We start from the raw sequence: 15,682 nt of genomic DNA, 5'->3' as shown, positions 1-15,682 counted from the left end.
AGAAAGGGATCGAGAGAGGATTTTTTTTAAATGAGAAAAACTCCTAAACTAATGTGTCTCTATTCTCGCCCAGGCAGGAGAAGAGAGACTCCATCCAACCAGAGCCAGAGCTAACCTGCAGTGGGGAGACAGCATGAGCAGAACCCCCAAACCTTAGGGGTGCCTATGGCACTTGACACAGGCATCTCCATACACACACCAGAACCACATGGGGAAAGAACCCCCCATTCCATCCTCTAGGTCTGGGGCTTGAGCCCGGGAAAGGGAGGATGACTGCCTGGTACTTATCAGAGATCCAGCTTGGCTGCGGGGGGAAGAGAGGGAGCAGTCTGAGCAGGGCAGGAAATAGTTTTCCACTCCTGCAAAAATGGGTGAGGTGTCAAAAAACATCCCATTCCAAAACCCGACTAGGAAAAAAAATCTCAAACGGGTGTAATCCAAAAAATGGGAATTTGTTTTATTTCAGGGATGGAAACAAAGCAAAGTGCTGGGGAAGAGAGAGAACAGTAATTCAATCAATAGTTCCCCTAGTGAGGGGAGAGAGCTATTCACTTTGAAAAGTCACTAAAGGTAAAAGGCATTCACTGTGGAGCGAGGAGGTCAGAAGAACACAGCACAGTGCTCTGCTCTGCATGCTCCACCTCTGGAAAGGCAGCAGATATAAAATGCTTCGCCTTCTAACTTTCCTTTTATCCAAATTCAAACTTTCTTCTAGTTTCAAATTTCACTGAACCCCAAAGGGCAGCAGCATCCCAGCGCCAGGTCCAGGTTTTCATGTGGTCTTGCACAGGGGTATTCCAGGGTCAAGGAAGGTATGGTGCAATTGCCACCACTAGCTTTGTTCTCCATTTTGGTGCCAGAATTTGGGGCGCTGGGGCTAAAAACTGATAGAACTGGGCTAGATCCAAAGGGAAGAGGGCTCGAGGGAGGTTTTTTTTAAATGAGAAAAATCTCCCTCTTCCCCCACTTGTCCTTCAGATCCTTGTAAGTAGGCTAGGTGTCAGGGAAACAAAGGTCTCCTTGCGAAAAACAACTCAACCTTGCCTTTCACCACCATTTACGGCTTGACAGAACAAGCTCTTTCCCCATACCTGGTGGGCCGGGCACGTGCACACTGTCCCTGGCATGGGAGCTCGCTAGGGCTGACTGAAGAGAAGTACGCTTACATTACTGTTGCAGGCCGGGCCATCACTTGATGTGTGGCGTGGTGCTCCCCTACCCTTTCTCCTGGTCGTGCAAAAACACATTTGGTCTGAAATCGTCCCTGGTGTTTCCTTCACAAAGAGTGACGCTGAATGCAGGTTAAGTTGAACAAGTGGAACTTTAAACCCTATGCGCTGCTCTGTCCGTGTGGTTGCAATGCTCCAAGCTTCACTCCCCACTTTCCCTATTCCCCTGCTCTCAGTAACAACCCCTCCAAGGAACGTGAGCCCTCTGACTACAGTTCCACTGTTCGTGATGCCCCTCAGGACTTTTCCTAGATTTTTAAGTGAAGTGTAGACAGCATTCCTGGTCGTCATGTCCCACTACAAGACAGACAGGTCACTCTGCAGTGGAGCAGGCCATTGTGTTGCTTGTACTTTGACGTTCTATTGACTCCTGGTGCAAGGGAGGCCTAACAGGTGAGGCTGGTAGTCAGGCTTCTCCCTTTGGACAGTGGAGTCTCGGGGTGCCCTCTCCTTTACCCAGCTGCCTTTTTTTTCCTCCTGCTGGTTCAAGCTTATTGTGGGAGGTTAGGCTTCTCTTTCTGCCTGATGCTTACAATAGCTGAAATTTGTGTGGACAGCTAGCTGAGGGGAACCATCTCCATGAAGCTAGGTGCTCCAGGTCAGCTGACTCCTCTTACCAAGCAGTAAAACTGAAGGTTTTTCCCCCTATCTTACCCTGTACAGAGGGGCTGACCTTCCCCTAAATATTGCACAGGTCTGGGCTAAGTGCGCACGTCCAGGTGGCCCTGGCCATCTAGAGGCTGTGGAGTGGGTCATTTAGGCATGTCAGTTTAGGTTTATAACCTAGTAATTCTTCCTGTTTTTTTCCCCAGCCTCTCCCTCTCCCCCCACCCCACTAACCTGGGTCTCAAGCACACAGGTTAGGCTGGCAGATGTTGTTTCACTTTCCCAGGGGTTAAGTCTCTGCTGCTGTCTGTCTGGATACTGCTTCTCAGAAGTCCCCCAACTGGCAAAGGGCTTATAGTTGTTATTATCATTTATATTACGGTAGAGCCTAAAGGTCCCAGTCAAGGGTCAAGCACCACTGTACTAGAGACCTACACTCAATAATTAAGGAAAAAAGCCCCGACCCCCAAAGTTCAGGCATCTGATGAGAGATAACAGCTTGATACAGCAAACAAGCAGGGGAAAGGAGAAGACAAGGTAACAGTAAATCTGTCATGTTGAGTAAAACAGGCAGTAATCACAGCACACCTACTGCCTAGTCATGGTCAAGTGCTTTGTAGGCATCACAGCAAAGATGAGTTTTACGAAGGGATCTGAAAGAACAGATTTCATGAGGAGCTTCTCCCAAGCATTAAGGGCAGCATGAAGGTGTTTGTGAGAAAAAATGACTAGTAAGTGATGAAGGCTGGCATAGTTGGCAGAGCAGAGGTGGAAGCTGACACAGAGTTTATAGGTAAGATAAAGATACTAAAGCAGTCAGTTTCTGATGTGGTGGAGAAGGGGAGCCAGTGTGAGACATGCGAAGGTGTGGTGGGTGATGTAGGCAGCGTGATGAACCAAGATGAACTTAACAGCAACCTTTTAAATGGACCTGAGGTGGACAAGATTGTATTTGTTAAGGCCAAAAAGGAGGAAGTGGCAGTTATCAAAACACAAGATGACGAGGGCCTGGACAATAGTTTTAGCTATGTGGACTGAGCAAATACTGAATATTAGGGATGTTGTGGAGAAAGAAGTGGCAAGAATTAGACATGGTCTGGATGTTTGGGTCTTGAGAGAGGGCTGACTCAAAGATAACACCTAGATTATAGACTGAATAACGAGGAAAATGGTGATGTTGGCCACAATGACTGAGCAAGGAGGGATTGATTTGAGGGGAAGGTTTAAGAATTCACTACTGGACATGAATACCATAAGTTGAGAGCAGGACATTCATGAGGAGATGTTAGAAAGACAGGCTGAGATTTTAGTTTGGACAGATGGAAACAGTCCTGGAGTAGAGGGGCAGATCTGTGCATAACTAACATAAAGATGATAGTTAAAGGGGTGTGTTTGAATAAGCTCCCCCAGTGATAGGCTGTAAAAGGGGGATCGGCTCCTTTCCAAGGATGAATGCTTGTGAGCCCCCCTACGGAGGCTGGAGAGGGAATGAGGAGGATCCACCAAATGAACTACTAAATATCAATTCGAAAGGCAGGAGGAGAATACAGCTGGATGGCCTAGAGGACAGTGTTTCAAGAAGAGGTATTCATTGGTGGCAAAGGAGAAGAGGTGATGTCATATGGGGAACTCAGTGAGAAGAAGGGAGAAAGCAAATCCAGGGAGGAGAGGGCAAGGAGGTAGGAACTTCATCTGTACAAAGTTCTGAATGTCACAGCCCCCTATATTGATACTAGAGAAACTCTTCAGTTTTGGTCCCTTGACTGGAAAGTTTCTCTGTGTCAACAGGGACCTATTATGTGGAGGGGAGGAATGGATCAATTAAAAAAGATCCTGAATCTTATTTGCCAGGCAGTGATTCTACAAAGGATCACAAATACCGAGCTATATAAGATTTGGAACTGTAAAATACTATTAATATTTTTTTTGTTCCCCTTTGAGATTGGAAGGTTTCTCTGTGTCAACAAACATGGGGGAGGGGGGTATGAGTGCATGCCCTCAAGGCTGCAGTCCTAGGAGCAGAAACCTAACATCACCCCACTGTCTCAGCACCGAGAGGGGCAGAGTCACTGGCCAGAGCTGAAGCAGCAATGTGGAGTTTGGGAAGAGTGGAAGAAGGCTGACCTGAAATTTCCACCGTTCCTGGAGTAGCAGGAGTATCAATGGGCTAAAGGGAGCCTCCTCTTTCCCCACTGGTTCTAAGGATATCACTCCTGTGATAGGCTCCAGCCAATCCACAAGCCAGGAACTGGTCATGTGAATACCAGGCCAGTTATATAAGCCCCACAGGAGGAACAACAGCTCAGTGTCACTTCAGGATTTGGAATTCTTTCCTGTCTGACAGTGGCAACAGACTCCCCAAGCCTTAGCTTGCTGCTGCCCTGCTCTCAGTCCTGCTCCAGCCTGGCTCTGGACTCCTGATTCTAGTTCTGACTGCTAGGCCTTACCATTTCCATCCCGGTTTCTGACATTAGTCCTTGGACACAGCAAGCAACAGATGAGAGAGAGGGAACTTTATGCTTCCTCAGCCCCAGGCAGGCTTGCTTCCACTTAGTGATATTGTGATCACCTTCTGCAGATTTGTGTCAGAGGAGGGGAGTGACCTAAGAATGGGGACTGGAGGCTCTGGGGGTAGGGAGGGAAGTAGGGTGACTAATGGACAAGCAGCATGATAGAGATTTAGTATTTTATGAGGAGAAAGCAATAGTGTACGGGAAGGAATAAAACAAAAAAGTGAAAATCTACAAAAATGGAACAGAGGTTCTAAAGCAACGGTGCATGGAGTAGAAAGGCAGAGGGGCAGAAATTCTGTGTTAATGGAGAGACTTTTTTTTGAAAAAGGTGTGGATGGAATTTAGGACTTGATTCCCTTTTCATTCACACCTGCTTTGCACTGATGTAATTCTATCACTCCTGGAATCAGTCACTCCTGATTTACACTGGGGTAAAGCCATTCTCTGGATTGATATTACAACTTGTGTTCATATTGCTGAATGAGAGCACATTAGAAACCTGAACAACCATGTGACTTCCTCGTCCCCATTTCCCTCCCTTTGTTTGCTACCAACCACTGTGGCATCATGACTATCTAACTTGTAAGGTCCTCTGAGAGGCCTTGCAGCTTCCTATATGTTAGAACAAAGCCAAGCACAAAGGGATCCTCCTCCTCCGATCTTGCTTCAGGCCTCAGGATGCCACTGTGCTATTACTACTAGTGATAATACTGCAAAGGAAACCAATCGAATCAAAACAACCCGACAGAAGTCTGGAAAAAGAATGTCATTGCCTCAGACATATGAAAAGCTTGAATGAATGTGCTGCTGGAAGGTGCTTGAATATTAGTGATGAGCAGGGCATAAATACCTATGAGGTAGAAATTCTCCTCTTCAAAGTGTTTCCACTCTCAAAGGAAGTTTAGTGCTAGAGTTTAAACTGGGTAATTGTCCTCTATTCTATCTTTCTACCTAGTTCAAGTATTTCTAAAAACACGAACTCACTGTGTAATCTAAAAGCTGAAGAAAATTGCAAAGCAGAAGAATCCAGAACAAAAATTGTTTTCTCTCCCCTTTCCCGTGTTATAGGAGTGTGTAAAGTTAGACAACAAAGGAATTATTTTTCACTTGCATTACTGTTGGCCCTGTGCCATTATATATATGCAACACCTGCCAGGAACACCACCACTTAAATATGATCTATTTGCTTTTAGGTACTCACTATAAAAGATTATTTTAGAGCACAGAATCTAACCCTTGGAGAAGAAGCCCTATCTCCAACATGCAGCAAAATCAAGAGCGAAAAGGATGTGGATTATTGAGGTAAATGGATTACTTCTGACTGAGTCAAAAGGCAAATGATTCTTATCTATTTGCAGGCACATTTCATTTACTGAAAGGTAGAGTAACAAAGGCCTCTGGACAAACAGCACAGTATACAAAATCTTTAGAGTGCTTGGATGAAGTTGAGAATGGATCATACATCCACAGGGAGGTGGTTTTCCTGCTGACTCAAATAAAATTGTGCTGGGATGTTGCTATGTGCTGATGTGAGCTGATAACATAAACTCTGTATGTTATCTAGCTTTCTCAGTAGCAGAAATAGCAGTGTTATGGGGGAAAAACCTGTTTTTAAAGATGGAGGGCCAGATCCTTACTGGTGTACATCAGCATAACTCCACTGATATCAATGGAGCTGGCCTAGAATCTGAACTAGTAAAAGAGACTCATTTAAACTGATCCTTTTTTCTAATGGTCTCAATCCTGAGTTCACTGACACTAATGTAAGTGAGGAATAACTCCACTGGAATCAATGGAAATATACCAGTGTGAAATAAGAATCAGGCCCCGTGTTAGTAGTGAACCCTCTGGCAAAGAGAAATGGCCGCAGCTTTTCTGCAGGTGTCTTGTTCGAGCAGAACTGTTCATTCCCTCAGTGATAGCTTGGTGGTGTATAGCTGTCCTCTGCCCACCATCCTCTGGCCATTCTTCTCCTCAGTTCCCCTAGGGAGAATAACTGCAAAGTACTTATTGCTTCTTTTCATTAAGTTCTGTAAACTTGAGCCACTCCGAATGACTGCAGCTGTTACACACTAAATGGCTGATCTTTTTAGGTTCTCCAAGAAGGGAAGAATTATTTAGAAAACTAACAAGTTGCTGTAGTTAATGAGTCTCCCAATCCCAGTGGGCATCATCTGATTTTAGAAACCTTTTTACGGTGGAGTGGATGGCTCTGAGGATTGGTTCAATATGACATATGATAGTCGTTGCATACACATCTGAGCCCGGGTCAGCAGTGACCAAAAGTCATTGCCATTCATTGCTTTGTTCCATACCCCAAATCTAGGTCTCTTAAACTGTAAGCTTCTTGGGGCTTAGACCGTCTTTTCATCATATTTATGTACAACACCTAGTCCAAGAGCCCTCTAGGCGCTACCACAATATATTTATGATATATACAAAATAATATTGGTAATAGGAAGATGTCTATATTACAAACACCATCACAAACACAGTTGGTTACCCTGGCTGGCAGCCTCAGAACACAGCCACAGGCCAGGGCTTCCAGGCCATAGGGATTCCAGTCTGATCCCAAGAAGACTCTCCAGTGGTCAGTGGTGAGGCAAATGTTAATGGAGTGCCATAGGGAAGTTTGCACTGCCATTGCTCATGCTGTGGACCTGCTCTGTGGAAAAATACCGGACTTCAGTCTTTAGTTCCTTCAAGGAATTTTTGTCGTATACGTACATTTACCTATATTCTCTATCAATTATAGATCATTATTGGGAAAATTTAGCAAAATGGCACCTAGACATGGGTGTACAACACAGACCATCTTGGTAAGTGCTTTATAACAAAGATGTGTAAGTTGCTCAGCATGTTATGCGGTTCTGAATTACTCTGTCAATGGATCAAGCACATTAGCAGCAAACTGTTGTTCTGCAACAATCATCCAGTTATAAAAAATTACAAATGGTTCGCTAATGGCCTCACAATTTACATCAAGTATCACAACCAAACAGTGGAGCGGCCTGTCTCCTGTACACAGTGGAGCACAGCAGGTATAAGTATATTTGTTGATATTATACACAGGGATGAAAGCCCCTGCATATATTCCTCACTATCCCCAAAATTTATTTACTTACCATAATAGTTGCAATCTGAGAGAATGGGGGAAAGTTTTATTTCTACGGAAAATAAATTTTCCATTTTCATTTTCAACATTTTTCATTTTGACATTTCTGATTTTAATTTTTTTGGCACTTTTCATCTCATGAAAATGTTCAATATTTTGCCTTTTTGTCCTGTTTCTGGACAAAAAAACAAATGCCAAAATATTGGTATTTTCCATGCGCTGAAATATTCCTCTTTCTGAGCAGCTTTATTAGGGACTAGTGAAAGATGAATCCCAAAGAGTTCAGAGAAGCATCCCAAAAATTCTGATACTTCTTGGGGTTAGCAGAGAGGCCAAAGTAAAGAATAATAGGCCTTTTAAAAAAGAAAATAGGAAGATACATTTGGTTGAAGTTTGACAGAAAGTGCAAATCTCTTCTTATTTCATCTGCTAAATTATCATTTTCCATTGCAGGGAAATAGCCATATGATTCCCTTTAACATTAGTAGAGGTCACATGACAGTGGCCATCACTAGTGTTGAAAATCTGCCTTGGAATGTAAATGGGTATATTTTAAAATGCAAACTGGACTGGTCAAATTATTTGTTATGAATGCAGCCATTTCTCAATTAGCAATTTGCCCTCTCAGCTTGCTGTTCTTCAAATGTTTGTGTTATTTGTAGATCTTTACTAAAGCTCATTGAAATTTTCTGACTTTTCAATTTGCAGTGAATTTTTTGTCAAAAAATTAAATTTTAGATGAACCCCTCCTCTTTTGAAATTTTCAACAACAAACCAATTGGATTTTTTTTTTAAACCAACTCTGGTGTTTAGAGAGAAATAGATTGTGTCCTGGTTTGAGTAGCTGCATGAGGCAGTAAGGCAGTACCTCATGTCCCGGTACGCCCTTCCACCAGCTGCTCACATTATGGAGAGGAAAGCAGCCTTCATGAGATTCCGGCATCCTCCCTGCCCTGCATAAATGGGCGGGAGTGGGCAGGACAGGTTGGCAAGTAGGCAAAGCCTCAGCCCCACCCTCTACAATGCTCCATCTAGTGGAGCTATGCCAGAGCACCAGATCTGTACCCATCCGGGCAGGGTGCTTCCCCCTTGGAACAAGGAAGAATTCAGAGGGGTTATGACTCAGAGGCTACGTCTGCCCTTGTGAGTTTGAGTTGTATTTCCCAGCTTGTGTAGACATACTCACCATAGCTCTCATCAAGCTAGCATACTAAAAATAGCCGTGTGGCCAGGATAGAATGGATTGTGGCAAACAGCGGCCCGGGCTAGCTGTGCCAACTACATATCCATGGGGTTCAGGTGCAATTGTATTCATCATGGCTGGCCCATGCTGCCACTACCCATGCTATCCCAGCTACCTTGCTATTTTTAGCGTGTTAGCTTAATGAGAGCTACCATGAGATCACCCTTAGTCACAATCTGCCTTCTGGCCTGATCTAGGTCAGCACAACATGCTGCATGTGGCTCAGTGCTTGACGCAAAGCCACAATTAAGCCCTCAATGATTTGGATGAGTAGCTTTCAGCCTATGGATTACACATTCACTCTTTCACTTCATCCATCCACCATCTATGTTGCATGGTTGGTCATCTAAGTCACACGCCATTTTTTCCTGCTCCTTGACTGTATGTCTGATTCGTTTTAAACGAAAAGACTCACATGACAGTTAAATAATAAATAGTGCACTCTCCGGTATGAATTTTCAGGAAAATAATTAATCTTGCCACGCTTCATTAACTTTTCATGAGTGAGTATGTCGCCGGAAACCTGGCACTTGTCAAAATAGTTGCAAAGGACAAATCCTATGGCTCCATAAATGACAGCAACTTGAAATCAGTTCTTTCATTCATGAATATATTGACAAACTGATGCTGCTGTTCATTTTTCAAATAGTAATGGACCAGCTCTTTCCCTCTCCCCTTCAGTATTGTCCCATTCGATTAGCAAACTGGAGCAACACACTCTTTTGGACAGAATCTAGATTGGACCATGGTCTGAACTCTATTTACCTTTAGAGAAGTTGAGTGTTTTCTATGCCGACTGAGTGACTGGACATGTTCTTTTCATGGAGAAGAATGCCTCTTGCATACTTTCATGCTGAGGGTTGATTACTGGCTGTCAAAGGCAAGTCAGCCATTGATTTTGCTATACATGGGATGTTATTTAATGGCATCGGTGCAAGGCTGCCTACTCCTGCACTTTAATTTAAACTGATTTGAAGTGAATAGTCTCTAAAGATGTGATTCATCTTCATTATACAATAGTGTTTAAGCACAAGCCAAATCACTATGATTAAGCAGTGCATCAGCTCTAGCTTGTGTAACCACAGTCCTGACATGTATACATTTTTAAAGTAGTGTTGACATCTTTTAACTATTTATTCACTTCAGAAATTAAAGAGATGGTGTCAAGACAATTTTAGTGATTTTTTCAAATGTTAATTTGTTTATGTGTTTAAACCTGAGCTTGAAATTTGAATCTTCAATTTGCTTCATTAGATATCCACCCTGTTATTTTGTTGTAGGGTTGATCATGAATGTTGAGCTGTGTACCTTTTTTTTTTTTTTTGCTATAAAGTTGCTCATGAGTGATGGGCTGCTCCAACTTTTTCCCTTTCTCAATCTCCCTGCCCCTTAAGCAGCCACACAATAGGGAGGCAGGAGCAATATCTTCTTTCTCCACTCACATATTTCTGGGGGATCAGTCGCAGGCCTGACTTTCTGCTCTTTATATGGTGAATAGGATACAGATGAAGGGCCACTGGCTGAGTCTTTTCTTAGAACAAGCTAGCATGGAGTAAGTCCACTAACCTTCACTCTACCAGCAGAACACTAATCAGTGCCATGGTCCAATGTTAATAAGGAATAATAATAATCTAGCTCTTACATGGTGCTTTTCATCTGTAGAGCTCAAGGCACTTCACAAAGGAAGTATCATTATCCTCCATTCTGCAAATGGGGGAAACTGAAGTACAGAGAGGGGAAAGTGATTTGCTTCAGGTCACCCAGGGGGGAGTCGCAGAGTCAGAAATAAAATCCAGGTCTCCCGAGTCACCGTCCAGTGCTCTATCCATGAAACCACAGTGCCTCTCTAATTAGGGGTAGTCCTGCTAACTGGACCCTACTCAGTCAGGGGTTCCAAATCAGGCTCTGCATTCTGGTGTGATATTCTCAGGCTGACCATGTGTGCTGTGTCATTTTTTCTTCCTCTGTAATTAAGGGGGGAAAAAAGACAGCGTGAAGGATCTTCTTTTGATACAATTGACTCTGATTGTCTCTGCCAAATGGAGACCGAGAACAGGTTCAGCAGGTATGTTAGAACTGAGGAGCGTTTATACAGTTGTGAGGAGCTAGTATTGGCATTGCAAGGGTTGCTGTAGGTTGCACTTGACAGAGCTATGTGCAGACCAAAGACTGGAACAGCAAGAGTGCTGCAAATTAGGACTGACAGTTTTGAATAGAAGATGCTGATAGCATTGGACTATACCTCTTCCTGGCTAAAGCCAGTGATAATAGTCACTTCACATTCCTGAGCATTAGAGCCCTTTTCACAGTGTAAAAAATGTACAGCATAACCAACATCATAGCAAAAGTGCTGGTATTTCAGTCCGTTTTTCCACACCGAGCGAGAATATTTTAGTCTATAATACACCAGTAATTTTTTGATCAGGCAGTGGAAGTCAGTTCAGCCTATGATGTCCGAGTTTCATAGCAAAGGTGTCAGTGCACACTAAGCATAACAGGGTCAAAAAAAAAAAAAAGATGCATCCATTAGTTGATAAATGAGTCTATAAAGCTCAATTACATCCCCAGCACGTCCTTTGGGTCTTCAGGTTTCATATTTATGAGGACTGTAAATTGAAAAGAGATGCTAAAAATCCAAATAACTTTTTGTAAGATCATTACAGTAAGCATTTTCCTTATCAGAAAGTTCTTAGCGCATTTAAAAGACTTATTTTTCTTGCACACGGCTCTTCTTTTTTTTCTTCCTCTTCTCTGTGTTTTTTCTCCTTTGTGTTCTGTCTGTGGTGCTGAAAGCTGATCAACAGGACTCGGCTTGTACCTGTCTCTTTTCAAATAATTTCTCTGAGGAAAAAGCAGTTATTTTGGAGATGCCCATATTCACCCAGGCAGGATGTTAAAGCCATTTATCTCTCTGGTGCAGAACATATTGTGCAAAACAACAAAGACCTTTTTAAAGCATCCTAGAGCACTATCGCCTTCTATCTGAAATTTCCTTAAGAGAATGCATCATAGAAAAGGAGAGGCAACTGCAGCAATCAGAGAGGCCAAACTTCTGGATGTGAGCACAAAGTACAATAGCAGGTTAAAGAAGAATCTCCTGGCAAGACAGTGAGAGGTCTGATTTAAAAGTGATAATGTCTTAGCTATGTCAATTGACAGGAGCGATGGGAGGTGTGTCAGGAGAGGCAGTAATTTTCCACTGTCTGAGCAGAGCCATGACAAAGGAAATCCCAGGCTAGGAAAGTTGTGTCTAATGAGGAAATTTCCCTCAAGCTGCCTATTTTATCAGCCAGCTCTATGAAAGATATCTGATCCCTACAGATCAGGGATGACCAACACAGAAGTCCGTTGTATTGTTGTTTTGTGTAAAATCTTCTTTAGGGTGTTTATTTTTAACTTAAGTTTGGAATATCCTTTAAATTCAAGATCTGAGAAATTTTCATTTGCCTGTGTTGTATCTTATAACCTGGGGGTGTGTGGATTTCTGCTGCACTGCTAATTAGTAATTACCTATGGGAAGGTTGAGATAAGATCTTTAAAGTGCTAGGGACCAAACTCATCTCACCTATACCAGCACAAATCCAGAGTAACTCCATTAACGTTACTGCAGCTACTCCAAATTTACCCTGGTGCAGAATGTGCCCCAAAGTGCATGGACTACAACAAGTGTTGAGGATGCACAGCACCTTATAGCATCAGATGATTAGTGCTAGAAAATAATTATGTGTTTCTGTGCATAGCATCTAGCCAAGCCCTTTGGGGCATAATTTGTTCTCGACTATTCCAGTATAAAACTGGATTAGCTGCAGTGACTTCAATGGCGTGACTTTGGATTTTCCCTGGTATAAGTCAGAGGAGAGTTTGACACCCTAATGGCCTTATCCCAATTTTCTCACAGGTAATTAGTGGTGCAGGAATCCAACGTTCTCAGCCAGCAGGGAGTAAACAGCCCCTGTGCTCATCTGTAAATTCTCACATACCCATTAAAGTCGCACGACAAGTCACCACAGGTCTTGTCTCACTTGTCCCATTTTCTAGACACAATCTAGTTTTCATTCTTTTTTTATTTTATTGTTCGAGAGCAGCTTGACCTATATTTTAAGGCAAAAATCACACACACAAAAAATCACAAAATCACTTCTGAAATAGTAGCATTTGTTGGCATTTAAATAAGATATTACCATTAAGTAATTCCTTTGGTATTTATTGTCATACCAATAAACACAGTTCATTTGTTCTGTCCAAATGTGAATTTTATGAAGAACTCTGTAAAATTTCTGCTTCAGTTTAGCCTTCACATTCTGAACTCTTAGATGAGTTACACAAGCCTGGAAATGGAAGCCCTTTGTTGGCAAGTAGCAATGTGATATAACTCTGATAAAGCACTTCAGTTCAGCTCCAGGCAGGACTATGGTAGTTCAGTCACCTATGACTGATTACATTTCTTATCTCCACTGATGCTGTCAACAAAGGATCCAAGGAATGCCACATTTGATGGTGTTTTTTGTTTTGTTTGTTTGTTTGTATGTTTTAGAATGATAGAAGATTAGGGTTGGAAGGGACCTCAGGAGGTTATCTAGTCCAACTCCCTGCTCAAAGCAGGACCAACACCAGTTAAATCCTCCCAGCCAGGGCTTTGTCAAGCCAGGCCTTAAAAATCTCTAAGGATGGAGACTCCACTACCACCCTAGGTAACCCATTCCAGTGCTTCACCACCCTCCTGGTGAAAAAGTTTTTCCTAATATCCAACCTAGTCCTCCCCCACTGCAAGTTGAGACCATTGCTCCTAGTTCTGTCCTCTACCACGAATGAGAACAGCCTAGCTCCATTCTTCCTGGAACCCCCTTTCATGTAGTTAAAGGCTGCTATCAAATCCCCCCTCATTCAGCTCTTTTGCAGACTAAACAAGCCTAGTTCCCTCATTCTCTCCTCATAAGTCATGTGCTCCAGCCCCCTAATCATCTTTGTTGCCTTCCGCTGGACTCTCTCCAATTTTTCCACATCCTTTTTTAGTGGAGGGGCCCCAAACTGGACACAGTACTCCAAATGAGGCCTCATCAGTGCCGAATAGAGGGGAATAATCACTTCCCTCGATCTGCTGGCGATGCTCCTACTAATGCAGCCCAATATGCCGTTAGCCTTCTTGGCAATGAGGGCACACTGCTGATTCATATCCAGTTTCTTGTCCACTGTAGCCCCCAGGTCATTTTCTGCAGGACTGCTGCCTTGCCAGTTGATCCCCAGTCTGTAGCAGTGCATGGGATTCTTCCGTCCTAAGTGCAGGACTCTGCACTTGTCCCTGTTGAATCTCATCAGATTTCTTTTGGCCCAATCCTCTAATTTGTCTAGGTCACTCTATATCCTATCCCTGCCCTCCAGCATATCTACCACTCCCCCCAGCTTAATGTCATCTGCAAACTTGCTGAGGGTGCAATCCACCCCATCCTCCAGATCATTAATGAAGAGTTTGAATAGAACCGGCCCCAGCACTGACCCATGGGGCACTGTGCTTGTTCCTGTCTGCCAACTAGACATCGAGCCGTTGATCGCTACCCTTTGAGCCCGATGATCTAGTCAGCTTTTTATCCATCTTGTAGTCTGTTTGTCCAACCCGTATTTCTTTAACTTGCTGATAAGAATATTGGGGAAGACCACATCAAAAGCTTTTCTAAAGTGATGTGGGCACTGAGCTAAGACCCACCAGCTCATTTTAGACAGCACACTGAACAGCTGGTATTGTCTGTGTCTTCCAGGACCCACCAGGGCCAGATTTGACCTATATAACCTAGAAGTGAAGGGCTATGTTCCAGATTCTTGTGCAATCTGGCCTTACTCTCTTCTAAATGCAGTCCAGAAATGCGTACAATTTGCATTGTACTTCAAGACAGAACCACCTGGCAAGCATATGTCAGAAAAATCTATTGGGCAGGTGCTCTCTGAAAGAATAATGGAGTTGGATAAGTCAAGATTCCCTGTGTCAACATCACTGTTGAGGTAATGGGATGTTACCACAGGCAATAGCAGCAGCTTGAGTTAAATATCATTCAGTCTTCCCCTGTTGTGTGTCCAACTCCATTTTTCTTTAGTTTGCAAAGGGGGGTGTCCAATTCTGTATTGTGTTCATGTGAATTTTCAGTCCTTGAATTTTGATGCACAATCTGGGCTGAAACAAACCAAAATAAAACCAATTTTAATCATCATTTTTATCCTTTATTATTTAGTTCAATCGCTTTAAAGAAAAAGAAGTAAAGTTTATGGGCCTGGTTTTCCTTTCACATTGGAACTCCTCAAATGTCAGTGTGAAACTGATATTAAGTGAGTGAAGAATGAAGCTCAGGCCTGATTTGCTCACAAGGTTCAAGGGTGGTAGATGTAAAACGGAGAGGCTATGGAAGGAAAGTGACTAGGACCATGGAGTCCCTTGGCCATATACCTTGAAGGAGTCAGTGAGTGATAATGGCCTTATGTTCATCTACTTTTCATATAACTAGTTACTTAAACTTTTTAAATCAAATCTTACCTCAGCTGTGTGTGCCCCTGAGCAAGTCCCTTCTTGCAGTCTTCATGTTCCTCCCATTCCTGCTAGAAAATCCTTGGAGCAAGGATTCATTATCCTTTGAGGTTAAGAGTTGTTACAGGACATTGGCATGGATCAAGTCATGGTAAAGCCAGCTGTCTGTTTTCCTGTCTGACAGAGTGATGCTGGAGCAGGATATTCATACCAAAAGGAGCCAGCAAGTACAATGGATGTGCAACTCACAATGAAAGCAAATGAAAGCAAATACTGTTAAACTATTTGGGTAATTTATTTGGTTTCTCTTAGTGCTAACTGATTTTTATAGTTTTGCTGGGGAAAATAATTCATTATTAGAAAATAAATTATAACAACATTCAGAAAAGGCATAAGTTGTTGCTGCCAGTGACCTGTGAATAATGGCTTAGATATGAAATACCTCATACACACTCAGAAGAGCTG

Source organism: Emydura macquarii, unplaced genomic scaffold, assembly GCF_026122565.2.
Source record: "Emydura macquarii macquarii isolate MOO-44397 ecotype Brisbane River unplaced genomic scaffold, CSIRO-AGI_Emac_v2 contig_1253, whole genome shotgun sequence".
NCBI classification, from domain to species: Eukaryota; Metazoa; Chordata; order Testudines; family Chelidae; genus Emydura; species Emydura macquarii.
Note: the sequence above shows the minus strand (reverse complement) of the source record.